At 40.9% G+C, this 21225-nt stretch overlaps 1 protein-coding gene across 1 annotated transcript in view; it reads right to left on the bottom strand.

Moving 5' to 3' along the window:
* Positions 1–21225, bottom strand: part of B3GALT1 (beta-1,3-galactosyltransferase 1) — a 207974-nt gene that overhangs the window by 54404 nt on the left and 132345 nt on the right. Inside the window, exon 3 of the mRNA XM_072121819.1 lies at positions 15210–15309. The gene's annotated coding sequence lies outside the window, so the exon portion shown is untranslated. The remainder of the gene's footprint in view (positions 1–15209; positions 15310–21225) is intronic.

The following is a 21225-nucleotide window of genomic DNA, read 5'->3' on the forward strand; positions in this document are numbered from 1 at the left end:
CTGTAGCTACACTGATGCAGAAACATTTCTTGTCTAATCCCTGAACCGAGTGGTTTTGCTGGAAAATCATAAAATTCTGATAATGAGGCTCTGTAGTTCCTGTGGCTGCCCCAGTGCTTCTCCTCAGCATCATTATTCACTGCTCCAGGCTTGTCCTGCCCAGCATAAACCGAGAATATTTATCATCACTGTGTAGTACCTGACAAGCAGAAGTAATCAATCGCTGCACCATCCCCCAGCTGCTGTGTCATCCAGCTCAGGTTGATTAATTCTGTCTGGATAGTGCAGGCAGCTCCTATACATGTGGAAGTAACGTGTTTATGTTCAGCAGCCAACCTGCACCCAGCTTTCCCAAGTTCTTGAATGACATTGCAGCATAATGATCTGCAGAATAGTGGGAAAGTTGAGAAGGTTCTAGGGAAGGCTTGTGGGGGGCAGGATGAGACAGCCCTATGAATGCTGGAGGAGTGCATAACTAGGGTAAGTACGTACAAAGTAAACTCGCCATCCATAAATTGATGCAAAATTAGACAAGAATTTATGCAGAATATACGTGTAGCATTCCAAAATAGTGTGGAACGTTTCGGTCTTCACCCGGACGTTTATCAGACATGGACTGCAGGGTGGGAGAGAAGAAAAGAAGATCTGTAAGCGGCCGATGGCCCTTTGAGCGGAGGGGTAAGCACTCAACCCTTTTACCTGCCTCTCCGCTAATCTGTAATTTAATAATCCTGGAACCTAACCTTACGTTATTTTAGTAATATGTAAATTAACTGCAGAGGCTGAAGGGGCGTGTTCTAGCCTGGCCAGGGACTGGGAGGCTACTCCACGCCCCAGTAGTCTCTGCAGTTAATTTATATATTACTAAAGTTTTTAACAAATTACGTTCCAGGATTATTAAATGACAGATTAGGGCAGAGGCAGCAGGAGGAATCTACCATCACATCTACTTCTCATAGTAGATTCACATGGTAGGTTACTTTTAACCAAGGTTAAGGACCCCACTTTCTTCCAATTAATAGAATATCCCAATATTCTATCAAAAAACCCTTGAAATCAAAAAACAAAACCACATGTAGCATAGTTGATATCACGTTGTAATAGCATATAATGGGGGCTGCTTCCATGGCTCACATATCTAGACATGTCCAGTCAAGAGGAAGGTAAGGAAGGACACATCTGTGAGATAACAGGGGAAGAAGGGGCAGAATTGTGAAGCCTAGAATTGTCCTTTATTGTACAGAACATTGCGGCTTGTATCTATCTGTCACTTATAAATCAGAAGCAATGCGGGTCTGTCTGCCGGTGGTAACTATGTCTGTCATTATTCTCTTCTGAGAGTCAAGATGTCAGAGACACTTTAAAGTAAATTTTAAAATATGAAAACTCTTTTATATTTCAAAACCTTATTCCTATAGAATGATGATTACAATGGGTGGATACAGTGGTCAGTGTTCTTACATGTATGTACAGTGCATGGAAGAAGAGTTATAACACTGTAACCTCAGTCATGGAAATCTATTAAACTGAACACGTCATTAAAGGGGTGTTCCCATTTCAGTCACTTAATGATATTGTTTGTATGATGAAAAGTTATACACTTTTCCAATATACTTTCTGTACCAAATCCTCACAGTTTTCTACATCTCTGCTTGCTGTAAGGCCCCTTCCACACTTGCGTTGCAGATCACGTCAGAGTCTGATCAGGGTGCGATCAGTGTTTGGTCAGTGAAAAACTGACATTTTTCATCAGTTTTCATTCAGAGTTTGTTCAGTGTCTCAGTTTTTCATGCGCATTTTCAATGCAATTTCAACGCGTTTTTCACGGGCAGATAACGCGCGTGAAAAGGACTCAGGACTGAGCTCTATCTTTTCTTTGGCGATTGATGCGTGAAAAACGCATTGCACTTGAATGTGTCTCAGAGTGCAACGCGTTTTTGATGCGTCTCCATAGACTTGGTGTCTCCATAGACCATAGTTTGGTGCATCGTTCACGCACGTGACTTGCAAAAGTAGAGCACGCTGAGATTTAAATGTGCGTTAAAAAAAACCTGCGTGTGTGCGTGAAAAAAATTGCAAGTCTGAAAAAACCCATTGATTATAATGGGTCAGAGTTCAATGCAAGTTCTGCGCGTCAAAAGCACACGCAGAACACACGTGTGAAAAACCGTGTAGAAGGGGCCTAAGAAAACATAGAAGGACAGCAAGTAGATATCTAGGAAACTGCGAGGACTTGGTACAGAAAGTATATTGGAAAATTATATAACCTTTCTTTACACAAACCATATCAATTATTTGCTGAAATTGGAAGACCCCTTTAAGTATATAAAAGACAAACTGATGAAAAACTGTTCTAGTTGCCTATGTAAAACCAATCAGAGCTCAGCTTTAAGTTTGTAAAAGGCTGTGGGAAAATGGAAGCTGAGCTCTAATTGTTTGCCATGGGCAACTAGAACAGTTCTGCTCTAACAGGCTTTTGATAAATCTCCCTCATAGTGTCATATCTGCAGGCAGCATATTATAGAGCAGGAGAAACTGAGCAGATTGAATATAGTGTCCTATCTGCGGGTAGCAAGGTATAGAGCAAGAGGAGCAGAGTAGGATCTACAGAGTGTCCCATCTAGAGGCAGCATCTTATAGAGCAGGAGGAGCTGAGCAGATTATATATAGTGTCCCATCTGCAGACAGCATGTTATAGAGCAGGATGAGCTGAGCAGATTGTACATAGTGCTCTATCTGCAGGCAGCATGTTATAGAGCAGGAGGAGCTGAGCAGTTTGTACAAAGTGTCCTATCTGCAGGCAACATCTTATAGAGCAGGATGAGCTGAGCAGATTATATATAGTGTCCCATCTGCAGGCAGCATGTTATAGAGCAGGATGAGCTGAGCAGATTGTACATAGTGCTCTATCTGCAGGCAGCATGTTATAGAGCAGCAGGAGCAGAGCAAATTAATTTACAGTTTTAAGGAAAAAATTGCAGTATTCAATTTTCCCCCCACAGAACTACATATTAATATGAGTTTTAAAATATCATGGTAACACATCAGACTGGTTGCCCTTTGTAGGGGCACGAAGTGAATAAAAAATGTCGACTTTCCTGCCCCCGTCCCTTAAAAAACCCAGTCCCTTATATCTATGTTCCTCTATCTATGTTGATAGTAAGCTACTGTACATACACACAATCTATAGCTGAGATTCCATATTACAACATGCAGTCCTATGGCTTATACATAAACAATACAATAGCCAAGTTATCATGTTAGGTGGACTTCCCCTTTAAGTTGTCTAATGAGTTCAGTTTTAGATAGAAATGTGCCATCATTATTTTCCTGTGCGATCATTCGGAGGCTGAGATAAAGAATTTCTTATTTACTAAGTTACTAACATTTCCCCAATCACAACAATATGCAATGAAAACAATCCTATTATCCCGCAAAGAGCGCGCTAGTAAACAAATCACATCTCCCATTCCCATAAACTGCTTAATGATGAAGTGACTTTCCTCCTGCCAAGATATCATTAGATGTGGATTAGATCTTCGGCAGCTCGCGTCTAATTGTCGCGCAGGCCGCTGCGGATTATTGGCAATTTTATATTTTAGCTAAAGTAACTTAAACAAAAACATAGCGCTGGCGTCCTCGTAAATAGAGGGACAGCGGCGAATGCAATTAAAACCGAGCGCACAGCCTCCTGCCCGCATCCAGGCTTTGATTACTGTACTCTAATGAGCTGCCGATACATAATAGCCTATTACTGCAGCCCGGCGGACGGCGATGCGGACGGCTGCCAGCGGTAAAAAAGAATCTGAGGCCAGAAAGATCTTTTTGAGTTATGGCGTCTATGACCTGCTGGATGACTCCATAAAAAGTGCCAGAGACCTGGTTACATGATTTATACGCACAGATAAGAATGCAGACACCTCCCACGCCCTTCGAAATTTGTATTATTTCTATTATTAATTAGTAAAGCCAATGGGGCTTATTTACTAAGGGTCCCGCTGCCGCATTTTCTCGGGGATCACAGCGAGGATTGTGTCACTCGTGATCGTTTTGTGTTACAATCGCGCCGGCTTTCGTGCGACACAAAACAAGTGGCGGCCGTCGGATGATCTGACGGATTCAGGCTATGCGCAGGATTTAACACTTAAAATTATGTGGCAAGCATGCACCAGGAAGAAGAAGGTGAACTCCGGCGGACCTGAGCGGGGAAGTGACACATGCGGGTAATTGAGCGCACAAACTTCATGAATCGCGGCAGAGTTCATCCACGTCAGACAGTCTGGATCATGGATTGCGCAGGGATGGGGTAAGTAAATGTAAGTCAATGTCAGCTTTCAGCAAATGATTGATATTGTTTGTGGGACGAAAGGTTATACAATGTTCCAATATACTTTCTGTATCAATTCTTCACTGTTTCTAGAGCTCTGCTTGCTGTCATTCAACAGGAAGCTTCATTGTTTAATTCTTGTGGATAAACAACGGTCCCTGGTCAAGTGATATCACACAATGGTGCACAGCTCGTTATATACCTAGACATGTGATGTCACACAGGTGCACGGCTCGTAATATACCTGGTCATGTGATGTCACACAGGTGCATGGCTCATTATGTCCCTGGTCATGTGATGTCACATAGGTGCACGGATCGTTATATCCCTGGTCATGTGATGTCACATAGGTGCACGACTCAATATGTCCCTGGTCATGTGATGTCACACAGGTTCACGGTTTGTTATATCCCTGGTCATGTGATGTCACAGAATCAGGCTCGTTAGATCCCTGGTCATGTGACAGCACCCAGCACCGGTATTTGAAGAGTTAGCCATATCGGTGCCCTCACCGGTCGTGGATATTAACCACGGGGGGAAATTGAGCCGAACCTGGCTCCGGTCCGGAACTTCTAATAAAGTTTGTGGTCTGGTTCAGAGGACCCAAATCCACAAAGTTTGGTACAAACCTGAACTTTGTGGTTCATGTCCGCTCAACACTAGTCATCACCATTACCTTACTGCACCTAATTTACATAAATATTAAAACAGACTTAAAAATAGGTCACCAAGAAATTTAGAAAAGTATGCCTAGTATGCCTCCGTGCTGCTTTTATTTATGGGTGAGGTGGGAGGTGACTGACTCCCTAAAAGTCCTCATTTGAAATTTTCTGGTTTTGGTTGTGGCATAATGCTGAGTGTTTTGTGTGTCAGGGGGGCGGAGCTACACCTTATCAGGGCACGGGATGAATTATACATGCAGAACCCACTCTAATATATAAACAGGCTGTGGTTTCTACCTCCCCAGCAGGAATCGCACATAACACGTTTATATTATAATTACGCTGTAATTTCCGGAACAAGTCCAAACAACTCACCATGGATTTTTTTTTTTAAGTTCATAGTTATAAATAATTTACATGTAAATGATGAGTATATAGCGCGTTTAATGAGTTGTGTGATCATCACGGTAAGAGGAACTCCGCGTGTGCCTGTAAGACATCACCGCAGCAAATCACATGACTTTCGGGAGGAGGCAAACCAAAAAAAAAAAAAAAACAGGTATAATTTAATATAGTTCTTGTGCAGCTCGCTGCCATTTCTAGAACATTGCTTCCCAAATAGTCTGCTCATGAATATGATTAAAGCAGAAATTCACGTTAATCATCCGCGTAGGCAAAACAGGTGGTTAAAATATTTATAGCGGCAGCAGTTACTGTTCACGGGAGGAAAATGTTCTTGACTGGAAAATGAAAGTTCTCCGTTTACTGCAAGCGGGTCACGAAACTCATTACCCATGTTTGGTCCCATATGGGACACTATGGAAATAATATCAGCTCATGGAAGTGGTAATGATATCAGTGCCAGAATACCTGCAATGCTGTTCCCCTATAGATGCAATTTCAAAGAATATATGAGATGCACCCAAGCAATGGACAATAGTAGCCTTAAAGGGGTTTACCAGATTATAGATGATCACTTTATTTCAGATCAGTAGGGATCAATGGTAAAAACCAGTCAACAGGTACAGCTACATAATTTTTCAACTCACATGAATAAAATATGACATGTAGTAACGAGGCATGGCCACTATACAGAATGTGGAGCTGTGTTATAATAGCCTTTATTCACTGTGTTAATTAAGGTGTGTGTGGGGTGTTATATTGTAATATCAAATACTGTAATTAGATATTTCTGACCTATCCGAAGTAATCGATATCCATAACCCGTCAAACGTTTATTCTAGTTTTAGAAAACAAATTTTGAAAATGATCACATTATTTCCACTTTATTTAAAAATTAACATACTGCATGTGATGATTTTTTTTTATATTAACTCATCAAAAATATTACTTATTCAATGCCTCTATATATAGTTACATAGTTTATAGGATTGAAAAAAAAACACATCTCCGTCACATTCAACTAAGAAAGAAAAGGGATTGGATGAGGAAGGGATTTAAAGGGGTGTTCCCACATCGCCAAATTAATGTTGTTTGTATGATGAAAAATAATACAATTTTCCAATATACTTTCTGAATCAATTCCTTACGGTTTTCTAGATCTAAGTTTCATTGTTTATTTTCAATAGACAGAAATCTGACCATGGTCACACAGGTGCGCAGCTCATTAGTATCACAGAGAGTAATCAGAGCTGTGTGATATAACGAGCCGTGCACCTGTGTAACCATGGTCAGGGTTCTGAGGAGTTGATACAGAAAGTATACAGGCAGTTCCCAGGTTATGTACAAGATAGGTTCTGCAGGTTTGTTCTTAAGTTGAATTTGTATGTAAGTCAGAACTGTATACTTTATAATTGTAGCTCCAGGCTAAATATTTTGGGTCTCTATAACTATTGGATTTTAAAAATGTTGGGTTGTCATAAGAACCAGGATTAACAATAAATTTTAATTGCAGACACCTTTGATAACTGTTACAGCTGATTATTGGAGCCTAAGGATAAAGTACAGTAATTTACCAAAAACCAGAGGGCCGTTTGTAACTAGGGGTTGTCTGTAAGTAGGATGTTCTTAAGTAGGGGACCGCCTGTATTGGAAATTTATATAACTTTTCACTATGCAAACAATATCAATTACTTGTTGAAATAGGAATACCCCTTTAAGGATTTTCCATTACTATCTGTAGTGTTTCTTCAAATAAAGACAAGTTTCTTAAATATACTCAGGATAACAAAAGAACACATTCTCTTATTCACTGTTATTAACAAAAATACAGCATTTCACAGAAATAATTCTAACTTGTCTCTATCAGTCCTGGTGTACACAATTTGATTGCCCTTGGATCCGACCGTAAATATTCTGCCTATGGTTAGATTCTTCACATGAATAGCTTCTCCTGCCCCTCCCCTCTACATTACAAGACCAGCTCAGACACAAGCACTTCCTTACCCTACAAGCTACAGACAGATAAGGTGTTTATAGCAGAGCTGACTCTGTGTGTGCTATAGGCGAGATAGCAAAGCTGAGGTTGTCTGTGTTTTATAATCATCTCATCATCTCCCACCTCTGATCTGTCTTATTTCTCTCTCTGTGTTAGATACTAGTAGAATATTTAGAAGCTAAATTAAAGTGTAGATAAACCCTGTACCCTGATAATCTAAGCACATTGTCAGCACACAGCATCTCATAGCACAGAGGAATCATGAAGTGTCTGCTTAGAGAATCCCTGCCCATAGTCTGGGATCTTACACTGACCATCACTGAGTGATAGGAGCTAAAACAGCAATAAAACTGAGTAAAATTGTAAAGTAAGGGGTTAAAAATGCTCTTTATTGTGTAAACATCACTAGGGGATTGGAATTTGAGAACTTTCTTTCATGGGCAAAGCCCTTTAAGTTTAGGAATCCCCCTGTCTTCCACCTATATTCCTCCAGCTGTTATAGTATGAGGATAAGTAGGGGCTGTATTGATGTAACAGCTGGAGAGCGACAGGCTGAAGGGATCTATGACTAGAAGGATATCACCTCCTTGTCCAGGCCCATTTTCATGGTATGGATTTTTAGCTTCCTCGCTTGTTATCATTTTATGGATGACCATGAAGTCTTTTCAGCAGTGTGATGCCTTTTAACTTGCCTTTTTTAATAGCAGGTTACTATTGCTCAAATTTAGAAGGTAATAATAAATAATACCGCAGTCTATATCCAGGTCATGAATATGTCCAGTAATAACAGATACATGTATGACAGTATTGCAGCGCAAAAGCATAAGAAGCAGAGGCATGGGTAAATGATGAAGTTCATTATAATATTTAATATGCAAATTGCTATATTCATATATATATATATATACATATATATATATATATATATATATATATATATGTATATATATATATATATAATGATTTTGCCCAGCAGGTGGCGATAGAGAGTTTTGCAAATTATCAGCTATGATACTCATCAAGTTCCATAAATACCCATTTATATACACGAAGATCATGATTTTTAACCATATTACTTTCTCATAGTCAGTTTGATATTTTGGTTCCTATCCAGGAACCTCTGCATACTGGGTGAATAAAGAACCATAATATCGATATATATATCTATATAATATTCTCATTTCAGCAAATTATTGTTATTGTTTGAATTATAAAAAGTTATACAATTTTCCAATACACTTTCTGTATCAATTCCTCGTGGTTCTCTAGATCTCTGCTTGCTGTCCTGCTATAGAAAGCTTCTATGTTTACTACTAGTGGACAGAACCCTGACCATGGTCACACAGGTGCACAGCTCTGATTACTCTCTATGATACTAATCAGCCGTGCACCTGTGTGACCATGATCAGATTTCTGTAAAGTTGTATAACTTTTTATAATACAAACAATAATATTAATTTGCGGAAAAATGGGAAAACCCCTTTAATGGCCCCCACATAGTATAATGCCCCCTTTCTGTGGCATTAATATTCTCCAATACAACTTATAATACCCCCTATTTCTATTTTATCCTGTCTTTATATTTGTTCCCCACTTTTATTTATCTTCCCAAACATATATAATATATATATAAAATACTTTTTATACTCCTCCTCATATTGTGACCCCTCTCTTCTTCCCCTTCCGATTGTGTCCCTCTGACCTTCATTCCCTTCATATTGTGACCTCCTGTCCACCATCCTCCGTCATATTATGGCCTCATGTCCTCCAACCCCCCTAATATTGTTGCCCCCTGACTTTGTGGCCTCCCTCCTACATCATATTGGGGCAGATTTACTTACCCGGGCCGTTCGCGATCCAGCGTCGCGTTCTCTGCGCTGGATTCGGGTCCGGCCGGGATTCGCTAAGGTAGTTCCTCCGCCGTCCACCAGGTGGCGCTGCTGCGCTGAAGTTCCCCGGAGGCGCGCTGGAATGCCCTGAAATTCACCGGCCTATACCTGGTGAAGGTAAGTGTAATTTTCGCTACACATTTTTTGTCTTAAATGCGGCGGTTTTTCCGAATCCGTCGGGTTTTCGTTCGGCCACGCCCCCCCATTTCCGTCGCGTGCATGCCAGCGCTGATGCGCCACAATCCGATCGCGTGCGTCAAAATCCCGGGGCAATTCAGGTACAATCGGCGCAAATCGGAAATATTCGGGTAACACGTCGGGAAAACGCGAATCGGGCCCTTAGTAAATGACCCCCATTGTGTTCTCCTGTCTTTCATCTTCCCTCCTATTGTGGTCTCTGTCCTCCCTCCTTACTCATATTGTGATATGACACCGTACAGTATCACTGCAACCAAGGGCTAAAGCTAAACTGCCTTTATATCCATTCTTCTACTAATTCCTTTTTTTCTTGTATTCTTTGACCATGTAAATAAATATTTCCTAATCAGATATTCAACAGTTTTCTGATCTAGCAAAAATATGAGGGAAATGATAAGAACATTGGGGGACATTCATTATGGCTGTTTCTCTGACCCCGCACAACACTATGGGTGGGTCAGGTGGAGATCGGGCAGAGGGTGGGCTGGGACGAGAATACTTGGCCTGTCATATTTACTGAATGACCAGCGGAGACCATAGCAACAAACTCCACCAGTTCTGATCTGGTCTAAAGATCGGAACTGGTGGAGTTTGCGCCTAAAGTATTTGGAGCCTCTTAGTGAATATTGGTGCAGAATCGCCAGTGGGGAAAGTTTTAAAGGGAGCCTGTCACCACATTTTTCACAAATACAGCTACTGACAGGTTCCCATAGAGTCCTAGTAACTATCTGACCCCCTTCTTTTAGCTAAAAATTCCTTCACATCCCCATAAAATCAGAGTTTTAAACTTGCCTGGTATCTAGGGATCTATACAGCAAATCGAGGAGTGTGGTCTAATGTAATGTGACCCCATCACAGGTCCTTTAGCCTCTTAACATTAGCAAACCGTACCCCATGCATATATCTGACAACATAAAAAATCACGGCATGTCTGCATGGACTTCTACTCTTCTCCATGCAGACTGCTGTGATTTCATGTGATATTTGTTTGGTGTGCAGTTTGCAAGTTGGCTAATTAGATGCATTAAGGACCTGCAATGATGTCACCCTGGTAACATGACATTACTGCTGCATGCAGAGAAAGCATGGGGAGGAGCTGCTGGATTCAGCCCGTGGAGGCCACACCCACTTTGACTGCCTAATGACATCCTTGGATACCAGGTAAAATTATAAAGTTGAATATATATAGGAATCTGAGGGGAACAATTTTCAGCCTAAATAATGGTGTCAGTTAGTTACTATGGCTCTATGGGAACCTGCTACTAACTGTATTTGTGAAAAATGTGGTGACAGGTTCCTTTTAAGACTGTCTTTATAAACGCCAGTCTAAATAAATCTCCCCCTTTGGATCTGGTAGAGGGCGTAATAGTGGAGACACATATTATAATTTGGTTAGAATCAGGATGTCTGCACAGATATCTGATCTAATATTCTGCCATGAATCCTTAGGAAAATTACTTGTCATATAGAGGTAAAATACTAGCAGTGGAAGAACAGGGAGCGTAAATTCTGCTTTATTATAGTAATAGCGAGCAGACAGCACTGACTAACAATGCCCGCAGGTACGGATGTAAATGAATTGATCATTTACCTGTTTCTTACATGCACTGTAATAATGAAAGTCATAGGGAGATCTGTAGGTAGATATCAGGATATCAAATTTTAAGTTTTAAAGGATATTAGCATGCCTTTTATCCTGAGAAGAGGTCATCAACATCACATTATGGGGGTCATTTACTAAGGGCCCGATTCGCGGTTTCCCAACGTGTTACCCGAATATTTCCGATTTTGCGCCGATTTTCCCTGGATTGCCACGGGTTTTTGGCGCATGCGATCGGAATGTGGCGCATCGGCGTCAGCATGCACGCAACGGAAATCGGGGGCGTGGCCAAACGAAAACTCGACGGATTCGGAGAAACCAGCGCATTTAAAAAAAAAAAAAGGGTCGCTGGACTTGCACTTACTTTCATCAAGTATAGCATCGTGTACTCCGCCGGGCCTCGGCGGACTTCAGCGCAGCAGCGACACCTGGTGGACGTCAGAGGAACTGCCTTAGTGAATTGCCGGGAGACCCGAATCCACCGCAGAGAACGCGCCGCTGGATCGCGAATGGACCGGGTAGGTATATCTGCCCCAATGTGCGGCAGACACCTTGCACCCTTAAAGAGGTTCTCCCACGAATACAAGTAATTGAAGAGACCCCCACAGATCACGAAAACGAGTGGTCCGATGGGGTCCCATGCACCTCAGTCAGACCCGTCGTCGCTCCATGAGAGTAATGGAGCAGACGGCCGCACATGACTGCTGTGCTCCATTCATTAATGTCAATGGAGCCGACGGAAATTGCCGAACGCTCCGCTCACCGATCTCCGTCAGCTTCATAGAGATTAATGGAGCAGAACGGTCATGCCCAGCCGTCTGCTACATAACTCTCATGGAGCGACAAGGGGTCTGACAGATGTACATGGGACCCCTTAGGCCCTTGATTTTGTGATCTGTGTGGGTCTCATCAATGAGACCCCCACTGATCAGCAAGCTAACTTGTATTTGTGGGAAAACCACTTTAATAATCAGCTGACTGAAAAGGTCACAGTCCTGGAGATTATTCGAGATTAGGGGATCTATTCTTTGGTTTGTAGATTTGGTACAAATGTTTAATGTCCTATGGATAGAGGAAAATATGCCAACCACCAGGACCGGCACATATTACAAGTATAGGGGTGTCGTTTTGCATCCTCAATGAAGCAGAAGTTAGGGATGTTCCCTGCTGCTCCAATCATTCCCTATGGAACTGCATTATTAAATAAAACAACTGTTGTACTTACCTATCGCTGGCAGTCCTATAGACAGGGAAATGGATCATCAATATGTATATATTTAAATAAGAAGATGATAAGTTTTTCTTGTGGTAAGTTAGGGCCCTAGAAGAAGAGATCCCAGCTACGAGCAAGTTACTTTCCATCCAGTGGATGGGAGAGAACATTAACTCTTGGGCCAACCCCTTTAAGAAGAGGATTTTACAGAAATCAGAAAATCATTGAAAAGCCTGATGACACGACAAATGTTATTCATAAAGACACTCGGAGATGAAATTGTCCATGATGACATTTAATAATATGAAATTACTACTCTATCAAGTGTTGATGTATTTCTCCGGCGTCCTATACTTGCTTGCACTCTAGGATGTCTGATTCGCTACATTTTCTTCACCAAAGGAGCTCGAAAGAACTTCTAAAAAGTGTCATCATTTCGATTGCCTAATATCAGCTCTGTCCCCCTGATGTGTACAGAGGGCCAGGACTAATGTCTGTGCTTTTGGTCCTCGCATGGTCCCATTAGCGGCCATCACCGGTTGGCAAACAACACGCAGCAAGTCGGTATTTAAGAAGACAGGACATATTTATCCCGCTATTTCAGGAGTGGAAATTTCACATCACCGCTTATTTATTTGATGCATTTCGTAAATGTCAACTTCGGCGACGGACACGTCCTCATTTGCATGAGAACAAGAGCTAAAGTGCAAGACTCCTTGAGATGCGCTGTCATTCCCGAGAAGCGACTCAAGAACAATATGCAACGATTATGCAAATGAGCTCAGATAATATGAACATGCAGATCACACAATAAACAGAGCCATTATATCTACCAAGAAGAACGCCAGCTACAGACTTGCCAGAGTTAACAATGGAGCTCTTCAAAAATGAATACTTCCCATTTCTATAAATGATGCAGCATAATGTGCGCCGAGATGAGGGCCTAAGAAATGATTTAATGAGCAAATTGGCTTAATATGTCACAATGTTCTTTCTTACGACGGAACAAAGCGGGGAAGCAGGTTATTTTCCACATGTATAATTGTGATTTTTGCTCGTAATAAGCTTTATCGAGATGCCGAATACACATAAAAACCCAAGGCGCGAGCTAATGTGATAACAAATGGGCCCCAGACCTTCTTCCGTGCCCTGATCATAGGGATGTTCAATCTTCTTGAATTTTAAGTGTTCAGTTTTAAATTAGAAAAGTTTTATAAGGATAATGAAAACTTCAATTGCTTGAATGCAAAAAGAAAAAAAAAAAATTCGTCAAATACGAAGGGCTGTGCTGTATAACCATGGAAGAGGAAAAAGCGTGTGTTTCATGTAGCAATTTATCAATGAAGTGTTTCTTAGGTTGTAGATTTTCCTAGAAGCATCTGTATGACCCCCTAGGTTTCCCATTGCTTACCCTTACACAAGTAGGGATGAACCGGCCCTTTCAGGTTTGGGCTTGCCAAGTTCGGACGATTGGAATCATGAAAGCTTGGCTCGGGACCGAGTTTTGGTACATAACCCGAACACTCACCCCGACCAGTAGCAGCCACAACTGATCACAGGTGTTACCTATAAATGCCACTGGCAAAGTCGCCACCAGAATTAAAATACTCCCTTATCTCTACTGTAGGCAGGGCTACCGCCAGCACTGGGCATACCTGGGCAAGTGCCCGGGCCCAGAGTTGCTGGGGGCCCACATAAGGCTGTACATCAGCAATCCATGGGGGTGAGGGGGGCTGTATCTAATGAATCCATAGAGTGTTAGGGGGGTTATATAAAATTACCACGAGGGGGTTATTTGGTTTGTATACTAGGGAGTATTTTAGGGAACAGGAGGCTGTTTTAGTTTCTGAATTTTTAATGTTGCCTTGTGAGCTCACTGCAAAGAGGCCCACTGAGGATCTGTCACCTACTGAAACATGGAGCTGACCCTGACTGTAGGACATAAAGTAACAGGGCAGATTTGCTGGAAACCAAATCATTTGGAAGTGGTAATGGCAGGGATGCCATGAGAAACAGCTAAATACACTTGACTTTCAACAATTTATAAAAATATTGGTGAAAAACTTATATCTACAATTTTTTTTTCCATTTTATCTTCCACATTTTGAATGCCATCAGGCCCACATAAAATGTCAAATGTAGCATTACCCTAACCATCCCTAACCATCACAACTGTGCTGCTTACAGATTTATGGCATTTTTCTTTTATAACAATTTTTCAGAAATTTTGTCAGTTAGAGGCCCTCACTTCCATGATTAAATTGGTTTTCTCATAAGGTAATGTAGCAGCAAATCCACAAGTATATCATTGCATAGTGTGTACATTTAGGACTATATTTCTACATCCTCAGATCTGCACAGACACACAGCTCACCTGCTAGCTATACACAGAGCATCACATGACCTCCCCTCCCTCCCGAGTGATCAAGGAGCAGTAACCCCCTCAACATTTAGAATTTGTCTTCTCTCTTGTAACAATGCTCTACTGTCTCACAGACATGATCAGTAAAGCCAAAGAGAACACAACTACTTCAGGGAGAGGCAAGACTGAGGAAGATAGCAAAATTGCCCAACACAATAGGCAAAGTTTTCCTACATCAAAAGAGGTTGATTTGTGAAAAGAGAAAAATATTGGATTTGCGCTTTAAATGCAGTCTTGCTACTGACAATTACTGGGGACATTTTAAAGAAATGAAAAAAATATTGATTAACCAATCAAATATACTCCAACCCCAAACACCATATTGCCCGGAAATAGCTTTGACAGATTTTCCGATTTTCCTATTTTATGGGACTTTTAATGGCCAAAAAAGTAGCAATTAAGTTTTCTGACCAATACAAAATTTTCGAAAAGAAAACAAATGTATGGTATAAAATGTATAAAATATTTCAAAAAAACAAATAAAGAAATATGTTACTTACTGAATCAGCCTCGATTTATCTGATCTTATTAATGATGACGGATGAACAGGAGAAGATGTAGATTTCCACTCTATCCTCTTGGTCGGAGGTCGATATACATCTGTGAGAAAGAAATATCTGTGTGAACAACAACATCTACTAGTTTATAAATTTCACGGCGTTCACAGATATTTCTTATTACTGTCAGCACACATTTCCCTCACTTCATAACGGCTTTGAAGAAATGGAGTCTCTTTTGCAGGAAATTTGCTTGGAAAAAAACGGTTATTTTTTTTGTAATTGTAACTATCCAAAAGTTTTTGAAAACTGGATTTTAAAAATTTCGGGTTGTCATGTGAATAACAATTGACACTAAAGCTTCATTGCAGTCACCTTAAATAACTCTTACCATTGATATTTAGTCTGAAGCTAAAGATCCGTAAATTACCTGCATCTAGAGAGCATCACCAGAGGTCAAAGATATAGAGAAATAGGATTTTAATAAGAAATTCTACAAAGTTTCTGATAATTGGATGTACTTGGGCTCATTTACTAAGGGTCTCGGATCACACTTTTTTCAGACTGTTTGTCTTTTTTGGGGATTGCCTGGCTTTGATAGGTATTTGACAGGTGTCTGCGCTGGGATTGTGTCGAACAAGATCGAATTTTGGCGCATCTGCGCTGGCTTCCATTTAACACAAAGCGGGGGCCGTGCCGTCGGACAATCCGACTGATTCAGACTGAGCGCGGGATTTATTTTCAAAATTGTGTCACAATCCAATGCACTTACATGCAACAGGAAGAAGAAGGTGAACTCTGTCGGACCTGTTTGGGGAAGGGACACATGCAGGATATCGGGCGCACAATCTTAGTGAATCGTGGCACAGTGCATGATCGTTGGACAATGCACTTTTTGTGAACTCTAGCAGATGGGTAAGTAAATGTGCCCCACTGTGTAACTCTTTACACTACTCATATACTCATACTATTTCATATTATATGTTAATATTTCTGAGCTCTAGTCCAAAAAGTTGATGCTTATAAAAATACTGCAACTAAGAAATATAAAATCTTTACCCAATCGGATAAGTCACTACATTTCTAATAGCAAATAAGTATGATTACAGGTTCACAGAAGCAGCTTGCGAAGCTAATACTGGCACCCAAATAATTCTAACTAACATTGGCTGCCTCTTAGGTAGGCCGCCACGGTGTCTGTAGACAAAGCACCCGATGAAGCAATGGGGTACTGGGGTCTGACATGACCAGTCTATAGCCACAGATGCTGTTCCCCTAAAACTAGACATAGAGTTAAGAATATTCCGTACTGTACACATAAGATAATGGTGATTTCATTACCTAATTACTGGACCTTGATAGTGCTTAATGGTGCACAGAGAACTATTCTTTTCAGAACAATAACTTACTGTATTTGCAGTTAACATGGAAAGCTATCAAGGTGTAATAAAAGAAATAAATGTTAATAGCATTTCCAGGAGAACTTCCCTTTATGTTGTGTAATGGGGCAGTGCCTTGGCATTTACACAACGGCGCCTCATACACAATATCTCAATGCGGATATTTCTTTGATCTGTACAGAATACAAGCCTCTAGTCAAAGGTTATAATAGTTATCATAAGGCATAAAATCGATACAATGCTCATAGTCACTGATGTATTCCTATTATGTGCATACTAAGCAGAAATCCACACACATGTATATGGGTTTATGTGTGACCAGCCACTGGTTGGGATGTGAACTGCAGGCTTCAAGAGAGTTGTCCAGGAATTATAATCAATGACCTATCCAGTGGACACCCAGACCCCACACTGTTCGACCAGGCATTAACGTAGTTATCATAATAAGCCAAAATCTTTCAGCTCTGTATTTGGTGTAGTGGCCTGAACTCATAACTGCATAAAATGAATAAGATTTAGGAGACTAATAACAATGGACCTGACTTATTTATTTAAATTAATAAATTGTCTGTACAAAAAATATGGTGGAAAGTTGTTCCAGGTTGAATCACATCAAAATACAAGGTGTCCGCTTTATTTGTTTCGAGAGAAAAAAAGATTTGATCTACAAAGGTGACAAGGCTACCCCGGGGGTAAGAAGTGTAAATCTGTGGAATAGCCAAGCTCAGGAGCACGTCACAGCAGGGACAGCGGACAGCTTCAAAAAGGTCCAAGATGCTTCTTACTGCAAAATACCAGGGATGGTTAAATAATAAAATAGAATTGTGTTACCTTACTTCCATACCTGACCTTCATAACACATACAAAAATGGAGCACATGAGAAACTTAAAGTGTCACATCCACAAGGCAAGTCATCGGAGGACAAGGTGTCTGAAACCTGGTGAGTGAGATTGGAAAGTGTCTTGCTGTGGAACCTTAAATTCCTATAAATTTCTTAATGCCTTCCATAATATTATTGACTATAGATTTAATATTCCTTTGACTCTACTGATAACTTGTTTCCTGCCTAGACGGATATTACTGAAGTATCATCTCTGGTAATATATAAACTGATAATGAAAAGTAAATGAAACACAACTAATGAGATTATTCAATATGAAAATTTGAGGAATTTAATTGAATTCCAAATCTTTATTATCTCTCGGATGGCGCTACATGGATTTACTAATTACTAGAGAATTCTATCTACGATATAACGGCTGCTTATTGGAAAATCTATCTACATCCATCAAACAAGGAAAGAATTTCTTAACAGATGAGGAAAGCTTTACTTACATCTCCCCGAGCAGCTGCAAGTCGGTTTAGATGACAGCAGAAGTACAGGGCCTCATTGTTCTCATGGACTTGCTCCAAACAGTGAGGCTTAGAAAATCACAGTTTTGATCTACTCCCTATGAGTTGATGACTGTTCATCAGTAGACGAAGCTTCTGGTAACATATAACCGGGGTGTATTTTCCCATGTGACCGATCTGTCATGCCTGATCGACCTACAGGAGTCCTCGTGCCATATGTATTTTGCAGATAATCAAAGACAAAGGGGCACATTTATTAACGGCCCGATTTGCGTTTTTCCGTCGGGTTTTGGTATTTTTTCCGTTTTGCGCCAAATTCTTGGATTCTTGGGAACTTGGAGCACGTGATTGATTTCGGCCCAATCGCGCCGGGTTTCATGCGACGGAAATCGATGGATTCCTAAAAACCGCCGTATTTAAAAAAAAAATTGGTCGCACGTGCCATACTTACATGCACCAGGAAGAGATCAGTGAACTCCGACGCACCTCGGCGGACCTCGGCGCGGCAGCGACACCTGGTGGACGTCGGGCGCAGGACCTTCATGAATCACTGGAAGACCCGAACGCTTGTCGGGGAAGCCGAATGGACCGGGTAAGTAAATGTGCCCCAAAGGGTCTATATATGGGATATATTTGGCAACGCTATTGGAAGACTGCGTTCTGTAAATTTGGTATTTTCCAATGTTTAGGATTCACAGAATTCAATTACATTGCAAATGACCTGGTCATTAAGCCAACTCTTATACAGGGATTACATGCATATACTGTTTCCCTTGTGACATAGAGGTTTCAGTATTTAATAATGGATCAGAGTGATATTTTTCAAGGATTCCGAATGTAAATAAAGTTGGCAAAATTAAAGGGGACCTTTGTATCCTTTAATTTGTGCCACACACATATTTTTTTTTTCTTTGACGCCCATCATTTCAAACAATCGGTCCTGTTAGGTATCGGGTATGCCAATTACTCTATGTTGTCATGAGGATGTTTCCGGTTGCCTGTTACTGCCCAGGACCATTCGACAGTAGATGATCCAACTAGCATTTTGGGTTCTCAAACTAACAAAATTTAACTAGGGAACGATGGAGGTTAGACAAAAAATTCCACCTCTGGCAGAATCTGTGAACTTCAATTTAAAGAAGCAGAGTTGGCGGCACGGTGGCTAAGTGAATAGCACTTCTGCCTTGCAGCGCTGGAGTCCTGGGTTCGAATCCCACCCAGGTCAACATCTGCAAAGAGTTTGTATGTTCTCTCTGTGTTTGCGTGGGTTTCCTCCGGGTACTCCGGTTTCCTCCCACACTCCAAAACATACTGTTAGGTTGTTTAGATTGTGAGCCCCATGGGGACAGGGACCAATTTGTCATGCTTGTGCAGCGCTGCGTAATCTGTGTGCGCTATATAAATAAAGAATTATTATAGTATAAAGGCTTTAGTTTTCAATGAGCACAAATGTTTTACGACTAGTGAGTCCATTCTAAGTTTGTGCGGTGACGGTGATACCGTGACCAAACCGCGCATAACTGGACTAAACAGACATGATGAGCTCAGTCCAGTGATACAAGATCCACTCTGGGAAATACTGCCAGCAAATGGAGTGTTTTTCTTGGAGTAAACTTCTTGGTTTAAGATATATTTGTATTGTTTAGAAGACTTTTCTTCAAAAAGAATATTGCTGGTGAATATAGAAAACTTTGTGACGCACCTCATTCCAGCCTGCTTTCATCTGCCCTGCCTTAATTATATAAGTCAATGTTGAGGAAAAGGGAGAGTGAGCTGCTTGTTAAAGTGATATTACACTGCCTTAGCTCTGCTACAGCTATGACTTGATTCTACTATATTAAAGGGGTTGTCTACTTAAAGCACATTCCAGCAAATAGCAATGCAACAGGAAGCTTCATTGTTTACTTCCTGTAGATAAACACTGGTCCCTGGTCATGTGGTGTCACACAGGTGCACATCTCGTTATACACCTGGTCATGTGATGTCACACAGGTGCATGGCTCCTTAAATCCCTGGTCATGTGATGTCACACAGGTGCACGTCTCTTTATATCCCTGTTCACTGGATGTCACAAAGGTGCACAACTCGTTATATCACAGAGATGTGTGTTATAGCAAGCTGTGCACCTGTTTGGCATCACATGATCAGGGACCGGTTTTCATCCCCAGGAAGTAAACAATAAAGCTAGCTATAGAACGACAGCAAGCAGAGATCTAGAAAACTCTAGGAATGATTTATGAAAATACGAAATTAATATTAATTATTTGCCTTAATGTGCTTAGAGTGGACAACACCTTTAAGTATTACTATGCTTTCCCACTTTTCATGTATGAGCATGTGTAATGAATCACTTACTAGCCTGCAACAACCTCATCTTCCCTAGCCTCCCTCTCCATAGACTTCTCTGTGTTAGGCTGAATACACTTTAGGTAAATGTGAGCCAAAATTACTAATTTTATTGGCAACAACAACTTCCCAACTAGAATTATCAAGCTTTGGGGTATTGCCAGGCTATCATATGTAGATGCTAAATTGTTGTTACATAATAACGCAAAGCCCCTAGGACCCACAGAAATCAGAGCATTGCCGGTGCTGATACTTCTCTAGAGATGGAGTCAGAATCGGCCCCATCAGTAGTGCAAATCAGATGATCAATGGAGGTTCCGAGTGTTGTATCCATTATGATTGTCTCTAAAAGACCAAGCCTATGGATAGGAAAAGGGCCAGAAACTCTTATTAATGTCATTATAATACTATAATTCTGATGCCACAAGACAAGCACCAACAACATATTTTTATGAGAAAAGTTAGCACAAAGTATATGATTGGAGCTCTTCTATAACAATGCGCCATGATCATAGTTGTGCATCAGTTCAGACTTCAGAATGCGTCTTATCATATGACACAGCTTCTTCTTCCCCGGCCAAGAATACCGCAAAGCATCAAAATGTCTAAAAATACACTCCAGAAATTCTGCCAAGGGTTTATCTGAGCAGATGAGCGCATCGCATCCAAGAGAAGGATGAATGTGAAGGAAGCGGGCCATGGGTCCTTCAAGCCATGAACAACTGGCAGCCATGTCAGTGCCAACACTTTCTGGCCAAACATCAATGTGAATTAAAGTGTTTAACACGTGTCTCAGTGTGAACGGGAACCAGACCCGTTAGTATTTCAGTTTGCACAATGATCTCAATATACGGTATACCAGGTATTATCCTATAAAACTATGTTAGATTTCAACTAAATTCATTATTTCAACTTGACA

The sequence above is a fragment of the Engystomops pustulosus genome, chromosome 8, assembly GCF_040894005.1.
Source record: "Engystomops pustulosus chromosome 8, aEngPut4.maternal, whole genome shotgun sequence".
Classification (NCBI taxonomy): Eukaryota; Metazoa; Chordata; class Amphibia; order Anura; family Leptodactylidae; genus Engystomops; species Engystomops pustulosus.